This window comes from Neovison vison, chromosome 10 (assembly GCF_020171115.1).
Source record: "Neovison vison isolate M4711 chromosome 10, ASM_NN_V1, whole genome shotgun sequence".
Taxonomy (NCBI): Eukaryota; Metazoa; Chordata; class Mammalia; order Carnivora; family Mustelidae; genus Neogale; species Neogale vison.
Window position 1 is genome coordinate 74,904,878 of NC_058100.1, and position 12,137 is coordinate 74,917,014.

Consider the following 12,137-nt stretch of genomic DNA (forward strand, 5'->3'; position numbering starts at 1 on the left):
AGTTTCACAGGTGTGTGCACACTCATCAATTTAGCGGTCCTACATGGGCAGATTCACCAGAAACTTCCCCAGGCCTGACTCTGGGGCCTCCTTCCTGGCTAATTCATATTGCCCGTAGACCCTGCACTTCCCAGATTCTGACATTACACCAATGTACCGGATCTTTCGGTTGTGAGAGGATGCCCAAGAACCAAAGGAAAGTTTTGATATTGGTTTGAAGGAATCAACTAAAACCACCCTGGAACCAGCGCCTGCTATCTGGGGCACCCTGTGATGAGGCTGGGAAGCAGGGCCGCTACTGGGGGGTTGGGGGCAGGAGTAGGTAGGGCATGGCTGCCAAGGGGTGGTGCCCTGCTCTCTGTTGGGGTTCTTGCCTCATGGTGTGGACAGCCCCTCACCCCTCACCCCACAGGCACTCTGGCTGTCTGAGATCTTTAGACCGGTGGTTCTCAGCCTTAGCTGCACCCTAGAATTAGCCAGGGAGAAAATGTGGGTACCTGTCCACAAGTAGAGAGTCTGACTTACTTTGGCTTAGGGTACGGCCTGAGCATCAGGATTTTGAAAAGCTCCCCGCGTCCTTCTGATATGCAGCTAAGGTCAGACCATGGCTCTAGAGAGTTTTACTGCTGCCTGGGGAGGAAATGGTTCCTGTTTTGAAAAGGGAGTTTAGCTGCGGTGCTTACTGCCAGCCAGGCTGCGAGCCCTTGGTCCCAGAAGGTGGGCTTTTGGCAGGATGGGGCGCACGAAAGGGCCCTGCAAAGCTGGGGTTTCTTTTCCTTGGCAAAGGAAAGCGGTAGCTGTGTCTGGTACTTCTTGGGAGAGATAGAAATATCTTGTAAGAAATATGCCGGGGTGGGGTTGGGGATGGTGGGTGACTTGTTCCTTGGCCCAGACAGCCTTCTGTCCTCCTCCTCGCCTCCCAAAGCGTCGCTCCTGAAAATACTCCTTTGGTTTGGTGCCCACGTCAGCTCTTTCTTTACTCTGTCTAGATCTTGAATCCATGCCCTGAGGTGAGGTCTCTGTATACCTCATTTGCCCCAGCACAGAAGCCCTCAACGGGGCAGGAATCCCTTCTAAGAAACTTGTCTGTTGGACCCTGCACGGGGTGATGAGGCTGAGTGCTCCTGAAGGGAAAGGATGGTGGGCATAGCCCCTCTGAGCTTGGCCTTTGTCGAGCTCCTGGCTGAGGAGATCCCGGGCCGGACAGCAGTGCTTCTCAGCCCAGGCTTGCTTTCAGCACCGCCCAGTCCGGGGAGTGAGGCCTGGGGGGTGAAGGGGTGTGTGCCTGACTCGGGAGCTGGGGAAGCTTCATCCAAATGTTTCTGTCTTTCGTCCTTTGAAGGGTCGTTCTGCCTTTAATCACATTTTCAGTTCCGTCTTCTCCCCTGCAGCCGCTACTGGAGGGGGGCTTCAGAGAAACCTCCTGTGCTATCATGATCCCTTTCTGATCCCTAAGAAGGCTGCTTCCTTCCTCCCCGAAGACAGGTCACGTCCGAGCTCCTAAGGGAATTCCTCTTTCCTGTCTCCAAGGAACGGCGTCTGTGTGTTTCCCGGTCGTGGAGAGACTAGGGCCCTCATCCCAGCAACGTCGTCAAGATGGTGGCTATAAATAGCCTTGTCAGAACGACCTGTATCTGCCTCAGGCCTGCTCCTGGTGGCGCCCAAGCTGCTCTTCCTGGTGCCGCCACCTGGGAGCTGTCACTGGCCCCGCCTCCAAGGAGTTCCCCTCTCCAGGCCCTTTGGTGGGAGGTTGAGGGGTGAGAAAGGAGGTGCCAGAAAGTGAGGAGCTGGCAGCGGAGAAGGGGCACTGCGCCCTGGGCCCTTACAGAAAGTGACAGATGTGTGCAGTCCTGTGGCTTGTCTGAGGTGACAGGGACAGCAGGAGGCTTCAGGGGGCTGAGGCAGCGCTGTTTTCATGTGAGGGCACTTAGATCACGTTGCCGTGGGTTCCTGTGTCCAAACGGGGCTCCTGGGGGCCTGGGGGAGAACGGACCTGCATGGCTGGTGATGTCGTTGGGGCTGCAACCTAGCAGGCTGGGGCAGCCCAGGCGGGGCATCTGTCCCAGGTCACGTGGCAAGTTTAGGATGGAGCCAGGGTTAGAATCCACACCGCTTGTCTCCTGACCCAGAGATTTTTCTGGGTTAGTCCGACTAAAGGCAGCATGTGGCGTTTAGCAGGGCTGGTGACAGTGAGGCCACGCCCTCTGGCCATCCCCACCATCTGCTTCTTTATTCCTGTCTGGGGTCTGACCCTGGAAGTGAGGCCAACTTTGGCCCCATTGGTCTTCCCAATGCCCTCAGGTGGTGGCAGCTTGGATTTTGGCCTCTGAGCTCTCCTCGTGTCTCCAGGAGCCCCAGACTCTGGATCCACCCAGAGCTTCAGGGTGGCTGAGCTTCCTGAGAACACAGGACGCCTGCTTCTTGCAGAATGTCAGAGCTGAAAAGGATCCATTTGGTCTAGTGCCCGCCTCTGCATATGGAGAAACTGAGGCCCAGAGAGGTGGGAAGGCTGCACCAGGCCACATGTGCTTCAGGCGGAGCCAGGACTCACCCCCTTCTTGGGCTTCTTGTCACATGCTCTTCTTGGTCCTCTTCACCCAGTGGGTGACCCCGGACCAGCCATGGTTCTTGTCCTCCCAGAGCCTTCTACAGAATGGAAAGACCCAGACAACTTCAGGCTCCGTTCCATAAGGCACACTAGTTAAGGACACACCGACTCTCCATTTAACTAGCAGGGGGTTCCCTGTCATTAGTTCCAAAATCTTACAATTTTAGTCATTTAAAAAGTTCTTTTGGGTGTCTAGCCCTAAATCCCACTTGCTGGGTATTCCTCCTCGTGGATGTTTTCTTTGTGGATACGGAGGACAGAAGGTTGACTCTCTCTGTGGTTAAACGTCCCTCAGTGCACGTGGAACACGTTCCCATCCCCCCTGTACTCCCGCTCCCAGGTTTTCTCTGTGCTGACACCATGGATTCTTGAAAAACTCGAGACAGATGCAAAGAGAAAGAGGGTTTCAGGGGTCAGAGTAGAAGCCACCTCTGGTTCTGTTCCTGCACGTGTCTGGCCATCAGCCCCTCCCTGGCAGGGCCTCTGTGGCACGACGGGGATGTCAGCCAACCATGACGGCCCCGGGACCAGTCAGGGAAATCCCGTCTCTCCCCGAAGCAGGCACACCCGGGCCTCAGGCACAGCTCCTGCCCCTGCCCTTCTAGGCCAGAGAGAAAAGCATACTAAAAAGACATGAGTTCCAAATTTGAGCAGTAGAAATAACTTAAGAATCTTCGGAAGTGTTGGGATAGCTCACATTTTTAGGCGTTATCTCAGGAGCCTGCACAGACCAAGATTAACGTCCAAAGATGCTTTGTGCCGGCCCGACCCAGGATGGCCTTCCTTTTAGGTGGCAGCCTGTCTCCCACTCCCGTGACGTTCACCGCCCATCGCCGTCTCTGGCCCTCCCTGGGGTTGGCTTTTCTCTAGTGCAGACGGGAAACCCCGGGAAGACACAACTCGCATCCACTTCGGGTGCGACGCGGCACCAACACTGGGTTCAAAAGCAGACTTGTGAGTGCAGGTTGGCTGTAGTGGCTCTGTCTTCTCTCTCGCATCTTGTATCATCAGGATGGATGAGAGGTTATGGCCAACAGCCCCCTTTTTTCCGTCCTGGCACATAAGAGCAAGTTATTTCCCCCTTTAACTCAAGTTACATTGGCAGGTGGGGGGCTCTGGTTAACACATGGGAGGTTTCCGTGGGCCAGCCCTGAAATGGAGTCTTCTATAGCCGCACGCCATTGGCCAGAGCTGGGTCACGTGGGCACACCTCACCACAAGGGAGGTTGGGAGATGCAGTGCAGCTGTGAGCCCAGGTGGCCGAGGAAGCAGGTTGTGGTGAGGGCGTTTCTCTGGTGCTGTCACGAAGCCTTCCTGCCCGCTTCTTTGCCCGAGGCCCACCTTTGGAAGCTCTGCTCATACTTTCTTGGAAATGGGCCGAAACTCTCCTCCGTGGGTCACCGAGCATCTGGGGCTCCCGGGATGAGGTCCCGTCTTCCCCAGCCACACTGGCAGCTCCATGAGCACAGACCCTCACTTCACTCGGCACTTCTCGGTGCCTCCGTAGCATCTGAAGCCTCCAGCGATGCGGCAGGTGGTCCAGCCTCCTCCTTCAGATGCACCCTCGGGATCACTGTTTGAAAATGGAGACTCAGGGACCCTGTCTCAGACTTGCTGGGTCCTGCACCTTTGGAGGTTGGACCCTCAAATATTTAATTTGAGCTAAAGTCAGGGAAACCCCTGTTTAGAAATACTTAATAATTTCCATTAAAATACTAGATGGCATTTGTCATGGATTCCAGACAGGTTCCTAGACTGGAAGTTGAAGCCAGAAGCTACAGAGATTTGTCCGTGCTCACACAGCTAAGTAGAGACAGAACCGAGGCCTCAGGGCCCCTGGGTCCCTGTTACCCTCACCATGACCCACTGAGTGAGGCTGTCGGAGTGGCGGCCCTTTGCCACGGTGAGCAGCCCGTGGTGTGGAAGCACCAGATCTGTGAGCCAAGACCTGGCTGGTCACGGCAGCTGCAGCTGTTAACTGAGGGGCCGTGGTCCAGCCGCGTCATCTCTCCAGACTGGGGTCACCATCGTCCTTTCAGCAAGAACACTTGTGAGAGGAGCCTGTCTCGATGTTCTTCCCTGAGGTCCCTCCTCTGTGGGAGCAGATCCCTTCTCACCACCTTTTCATGGAGCCGATGGAGAGTTTAGATACAGTCTACTGGGTTCTAAGCTGCAAGGATTTCCACAGGAAGGGGTCAGGAGGAGGACCTGCCTGGCTGGCACGCATCCCCTCCTCTAGGACTATTTGGGACTTAACTCAAACACTGCTGTGTTCCAGAAGCCTCCCCTTCAAACCTCCCCTCCCTGTCCCACCAGGCTAGACCATTTATCCTGACTTAGCTGGCTTTTCCCTATAAAGCAACTCCAGTTACAGTTTGGGGCACATGCAACATCTATCCCCCCAAGTAGTTTAAGGAGAAAGGAGGAAAGATCCCACACTAGAAGCAAAGCCTGGATTCCAGCTCTTAGTTCACAATACCAGGTTGGACTCTGGATCCAGCTCCCAGCCCATGAGCTGGAAAGGGTGGCCCCACTGGCTTGGCCTGGGTGCCCAGGAGCCTGGGTTCCCTTCTCTCTTCCACTCCAACTCTCCAGGTAACCCACATCTGTGCATCTGGCTTTGGGATCCTTCTGTATGGAGGACCCAGATCCGTCCCCCTCCAGAGCCTCCATTTCCTCTTCTCAATGGCTCAATCTACCCATAAAAGAACATGGGGACACAGGCCTGATCTAGCATATTCCCTGGGGACAAGAGGATGAGCTAAATTTGCCAGGAATCAGGAGCACTAAATTTCTAGGGCCAGGAGGAAGAAGGGAGCTGCAGTGGCAGAAAACCTTAAATCACAGGGTCTGTGGCTTCTGTGCACGGTGCCGTCCTGACGCCCCCTGTCTTCTCTTCTCCCACCCTGCTTAGCTTATGGTCCCCATCCTACCCCACTTCCTGGCTCTAGAATGAAATTCTCTGTAGCCTATTGGAGGTCTCGCATGCCCCTCAGATGGCTAAAATTTAGTACGTCCAGAACCAACTCAGAGTTTCTGCCTGCAAGTGATTTCTTGCTGTGTTTCTGGCCCTCCTAGTCCCCCGTCCTTGAAGCTTCATGGGTCTCCCCTCCTCCCTTCACCCAGCCTGTCACTGTGGGTTCGGTCTCCTGTGCTGCGGAGGTCAGGCTCTCCTTTCTGCTCTCCCCCAGCCCCCGCCCTGCCCTCTGTTGGGTGTTCATCACCTCTCACCTGTACACGTCAGAAAGTCACCCAACTGGCTTCCGTCCTATTTCTCCCCTTCTTGCACATCCTGCTCATGAGTGCCAGGGGCCTATCATTCCAGTATCACAAAGCCCCTAGAGCCTTCCCTCTGCTTTCAGAGCGAAGCCCACCCTTGGTCCCTGTTCCTTATACAGCATCCCCAACCCTGCAGTACAAGCAAGTCATTGGGCTCAAGCAAGCCATTGTGTTTTTAGCTTTCTTGTAGCACTGAGGACCGGGGGGGTGGGGTGACAGACGATAATACCACATCTCAGTGCTTACAGACCTGAGGCCCCAGCCGTGTTGGGCCACAGACCCTTGTCGCTCCCCTCCCCATTCGTGGAGGATTTGGAAGCGGGCGGCCAAGCGGAGGGACATCCCGGTGGAAGATGCGGTCTCTGCCCGGCAGCCACGTGGCTTTCATCAGGACGTGGCGGCATTCATTCTCTCCATCCTCCTCCAACCCGGTTTCCAGTCCTTCCTTGTCTCGGGGGCTGTGGTGTGTTGGATCCCCGCTCCGGGGGGTGCCTCGAAAGTCAGGAGGCTACTGAGAGCCTCTGACAGACCACACAGGCCGAATCGCCCTTGCTATCAAGCCGAAAGATGGGCACACTCAATGAGGTCGTATGCGAAAGAGGGTTAGTCAAGGGCGAGGGCCCCCCCTACGTTTGTCCAACTCCAAAACACATGTTCCTTCCACTGCACACATGGCACCTTGGGTGAGAGTCAAGTTTGAAAATCTCCAGAGGAGCTCCAACCTCCTGCCTCAAGCGCTGGTGACTGGCTTTAAGCAGCGGGGGTTCTCATTCAGCCTGCTCCCTGGTGCTGAAATCCAGGTCCCTTTTCCTGCTCTGGTCTGGGGAAATCTGGGCCCCCAGCCTCACCATTGTATCAGCTTCCAGCTGGGGAGCCCCTCCTTGTCCTTCTCATCGCCTGGCTGTCGCTGGTGTGAAGAGTGGCATTGAGTGGTCCCCCAGGGCTGTGATGGGGTTGGCGGGCACGCAGGTGTGCAGGGCGCTGGCCTTGCCTCGGGGCTCGAGAGGCAGGTCCTCTGTTGACAGGAACATGGGGAGAGGCGATAGGCGTGGCCGATCACCACATTCACAGTGTGAGTTCCTGAGGCCAGAATGGCAGCTGGTGGATCTGGGGTGTCTGGTGATCATGCCCACATGCGCTCACTTCTCTGTGCGCCCCAAACGCCAGCGTATCTTTCCCATCCCTCATGCTGATGGGCTGAAATGTTCCGGACGAGGGGCCACATCTTGATCATCATTGTGTCCTTGGCACGGGGGAGGGACATGAAGCAGGTTTGATAAAGGAGGAGCGGGCTTGGAGCTTCCCTCCGAACAGAGTGCCCTGAGAAGCCGCAGGGGCTCCCCGGGGGGCACAGGCACAAGCTCCTCAGAGCACACAGTGTGTGAAAGCTGATCTCCGGACTGTTCTAAAGGGAAGCTGGCTAAGATTCCGGACGTGGAATCAATGGATTTTTCCAGTAACTCTGAAAAGAAAAATCTCACTGAGTGAGCAGAAAATGCAGGGACAACTTTCCAAACATAGAGCAGCTCTCTCTGTCCCATCTGTGATTGCTCAGCTGTTTGCCCTGGAGGATGAGGGCAGGCAGGACTGGGTCACTAAGCAACGGAGCCCTGGCACCTGCTGGCAGGATTTGGCCTGGTCCTTCCTCAAGCGGGGCCTGGCGGCAGCAGGGACAAAAGCTCATGCCCAGGGGCTCGTGTGAGGAGGCGGGAGAGCCTTCTCTGACAGGTTTCTCCGGCTGCCTTTCCGCCATGGAGAGGGGCAGGTTCAGGGGGAGGAACAAACACACTTCTTGTTTGTCTTCATTTCCCAGTTAAATTCTGAGCAGGGCCCCGGTTGGACAGTTCCAGTAGTCTGAGCATCCTCTGTGGGCCCAGGTGGAGTGGGAAGGGGGTGTGCTGCTCAAGGGACCCAAGCCCTTAAGTGAGCCCATTATGGGGCCTGGGAACCCAGACCACGAGCCTTTGCCATATATACCTCGGGAAGAATGCTCACTGCTCCAGGACTTACTCTCTCCTTCTGGGATAATAAAGGCCATTTCGAGAAATGCAGATGGTTGATGAATTTTGATGTGGCGAAGTGGGGTTCATGAAGTGTGGAAGCATAAAGCTGGGGTCTGCTGGGAAATGGTCAGAATGTATAATAGTGGCAGTGAATTATCGGGCCTTGATGTGTGGCAGGTCCTGTCCTAAGTGCTTTCCATTGAATAATGGGGAAACTGAGGATTCAGGATTTGGGCTCAACTCTGATGCCAAAACTCCTAGCCCCTAAGCTGTACTGCTTTTCTGAAAGCTCTTTCCAGAATTTTCCTAGCTGAAACTCTGGCCATGAGGCTCGGAGTTGCCCACCAACGCAACCCCGCGTCGGCAGTGTTCATCCTGGAGGCTCTGAGGATGGCGCCTTTTGCCAGGCTGTTTGGGAGCGGGAGGAAACCAAATGTCCCTGCCCCTGAGTCTTTGTGACACAGCCAGAGGACACACACTGGAGAAGACTCAGAGTTACCTAACAACCCACTGAGACATGTTTCAACGTTCCCTGTTGGTCCCCAGGCAGCAGCGTGGGGTGGGGTTCACAGGGCAGGCAGCACTGTGACAAGAGGACGTGTGTGGGCTGCTGCAGAAGCCCCAGCATCCCTCCCCCTACCCTGGGCTTGCAAAGCCCAGGGCACAGGTGGGGTTTCCAGGGAGAGGGAGCCAAGGTGACTGCCCTCCTTTCTACAGGGCAATGCAGGCCGGTGTCCTGGCTGCTGGCACAGGTCCCTGTGAGGGTGGGCAGCACGGCCATTCTGGGCCCTGGGTACCAGCTCCCTGGGTCGCTCTCCACTGCTGAGTCAGATGAGTCCTCTTGGGAGCTCTGCAGGGAGCTCCAGCCCAGCTGAAGCTGGCCCGTGGTAGGAGAGGGGGCTCCTGCAGCCCGGGCGCCCACATCTCCAGCAGCCCAGGAGAGGCCCTGGAGTTAGAGCACACGAGCTGGGCTTCTAAAGCCGTCCCCTCTCATGGCCTTGGGACACTGCTGCTTTGACTCTGTGCTCTCAGAGCACATGGGATTGTTCACGAAGCCGAGGAAGCCTTCTTCAGAGTGTTCTTTTTTTTTTTTTTTTTAAAGATTTTATTTATTTTATTTGACAGAGAGAGATCACAAGTAGGCAGAGAGGCAGGCAGAGAGAGAGAGGAGGAAGCAGGCTCCCCACTGGGCAGAGAGCCCGATGCGGGACTCGATCCCAGGACCCTGAGATCATGACCTGAGCCGAAGGCAGCGGCTTAACCCACTGAGCCACCCAGGCGCCCCCTTCAGAGTGTTCTTGTGCAGGGAGGTCCGGTGTGTGAGAGGGAGGATGCAGTTTGGGGGTGGGGATGGGTGCCCTGAAGGCCAGCCTGTTCCCAGCTCCCAGCTAGGTGACTTCGAGAGAGTGCCATAGCTCTGCAGCCTACAGAAGAAAGAAGACATGGAAAGAAAGAAGTGTTTCCCCAAATATTCCTTTTGTGGATGCATCTGTTTCCCAACGGGGTTGGTGGCTGGAAAGCCAGACGTAGCTCCTTGACCTTGACCAGCCATGCCAGGTTGGAGGGAGAGTGCCTGAGGCAGGCTGGGGAGTCCCCGGGCATTGAGTCATCTAACAACTCTGGTTGCTCCAGAATGCGGCTGCCTGAGCCACTTCATCTCCAGGCCCCTTCTAGATCTCTGAGCCCAGGCTTCCGTGTGCCTGAGCCCCTCTCTGGAGAGGGCCCTGGGAAGCTCTGAGACCCTCCCCTTGCTGTAGAGCTCCTCTGAGTTGGGCTGGGCTTGTTCGAGTCAGCTTGAGGATCCAGTGACTTCTTCGTGCGTGCAGGACAGTGGCCGGGGCCCAGGAAAAGAGCCGACCCCCAGGGGATGAGGGCCCACCTTGCTCTCAAGTAGGCTGGACTGCTCACTTGCCTGGAAGACGGAAATTACGGGACACCCCAGCTATACTGGAACCAAATGAAGCCAGCTGGCTACGAGGCCTCCTGTTGCCCCGCCCTTGGAATCCTCTTTTTCTTTAATTCTGATAAAATATACCTTACAGAACATTTACTGTTTTAACCCTTTTTAAGTATAGAGATCTGTGACGTTAAGTACATTGCCTGTGCTGTGTGGCTAATCCCACCACAATCTCCAGAATATTTCCATCTTCTCTGCCAAAGCTCTGTCCCCATTACCAGCACCTCCCCACCCCCTCTCCCCACAGCCAGCCCCAGTCTACTTTCTGCCCCTGGGAATTTGACACCTCGAGGGACCTCCTCTAATTAGAATCATACAGTCTGTCCTTTGGTGCCTGGCTTATTTCCCTCAGTGTGATGTCTTTAGGATCCCTCCCTGTAGCAGGTGCCATGGTTTCCTTCTTTTTAGGGGTGCATAGTATTCCATTGCCTGTCTACACCACACTTGGTCCACCTATCCATCCATCGGGGCTTGCTTCCATCTTTCGGTTATTGTGAAGAATGCTGCTGTCAGCAGGAATGTGCACATACCCGTCTGAGTCTTTGTTCTTACTTCTTGTAGGTATCAACCCAGAAGTAGCCTTGCTGGATGATTCTGGTGATTCTTCCCGTTTAATCTTTCGAGGACTTGGTGGTCCGTTTACAAGGTGGCTTTGCCATTTCACCAGCAATGCTCAGGGCTCCAGTTCTCTCCGTGATCTTGCCCATGCCTGCTGTTTTCTTTGTTTTTGATGACGGCCATCCCAATAAGTACGAGGTGGCCTCTCATTGTGGTTTTGATTTGCATATCCCTAATGGTGAGTGATGTTGAGCCTCTTTCCGTGTGCTTATTGTCCACCTTTTTATCTTTGGAGAAATGTCTATTCCAGTCTTTTGTCCATTTCTAAAATGGGGTCTCTTTGTTGTTTTTGTTATATTGCTGGGATTCTTTATATATTCTGGCTAGTGATCCTTTGTCAGACATGTGGTTTACAGTGGAATCCTCTTTAAATTGGTTCTGAAAGAGCAGCATTCAGGTTTCGGAGAGACTGGAGCCTGGCACGGGGTTTTGGACCCACTCTGTCGCGCTGCCCACCATCATTCCTGACTCACCCCCTAGTGCTCTCTGGTTCTGGGTGCTCTGGGGACACAGAGATGGGAAAGGTACAATTCCTGGTTTTGGAGTCAAACTAAGGGGTCAGGGAGATGGAAAGGGGGCTGACCTATGTGAGGCTGGGTGAGGGGAGAGGGATTAGGATGGAAATCCTGTGAGGAGAACTGACCTGGAGAAAGACCTTCACGTGCCCTAGAAACTCTCAGGGCATCAGAAAATGCCCCAAGGGAAAAGTTCTGTGGCCGTTACAGTAGAATAGTTTGGTGTCACCTGGATTCACAGTCACTCTGAGCTGGGAGGACGCTTCCACAAGTCTCAGGGGAGGGAGAGCAGAAAAAGAAGAAGTTTGCATCACCTGCTCTCAGAAACAGGACAGGAGTCTTCCTCTGGTTTCTAGCTGTTGTCTCAGAAGTCGATAGGTCCCGTGGACCAGGAACCCTATAGGAGGAGCCTTATACGATTCTAGAACCTTTTACTCTTCCTGTATTTATTTTGAGCTTTTATGTGCATGTGTCTATATGTGTGTATATGTGTGTATATATGTATGTACTTATGTGCATGTGTATATATGTGTGTATATACATGTGCATATGCGTATGTCTTATTACTTCTTTATGTTTTATTCAGTTCATTAGGCAAATGGTTGATGAGCTCCTCATGTCTGCCAGGTACTGTTTGGGGCACTGCTGCCGTGATCAGGGCAGGCCCTGTCCGCAGGGAGTCTGCATTCCGTGATCGAGTGGGTCAGCAGAGGCCGCCAGGGCCATGTGTCTAGTCCACAGCCAGGCTGTGGGGAATGGGGGTCCGGGGGGAGCGTCAGGAAACCCCCCAAGCAGAATGCATGTATAGCTTTCTAGAGGGCGGACGAGCAAGCAGTGTCCCTGGGGCCCACAGTCATGAGCTGTGAAGGACAGCGAGGGCATCCATCTAGCCTGCGAGGGGGTCCCCAGGACTAGGGTACCAAATCACTGGTTTGCCCAGGACTGTCCTGACTCTAGCACTGAAGGTCCTGGGTCATAAGAAAACTTTCAGTCCCTGGTCAGCCTGGGACTCAGGGGCTGAGAGCATTGCTGACTTACCCGAGGCACAGTGGTCTTGGTGTCTGAGGGGCCCACAGTTCCTCATGCATCCACAAAAATGGCTTAATTTCTTTTGAAATCAGGAGGGAGAAAAATGAATTCTTGGGTTGAGAAGTTGC

The 12,137-nt window shown here is 54.7% G+C and overlaps 1 protein-coding gene across 2 annotated transcripts in view; it reads left to right on the forward strand.

Annotated features, from left to right (window-relative positions):
- The window catches only part of RASSF5 (Ras association domain family member 5), a 64,603-nt gene that overhangs the window by 37,388 nt on the left and 15,078 nt on the right, over window positions 1-12,137 (forward strand). The gene's annotated exons all lie outside the window — the stretch shown is intronic.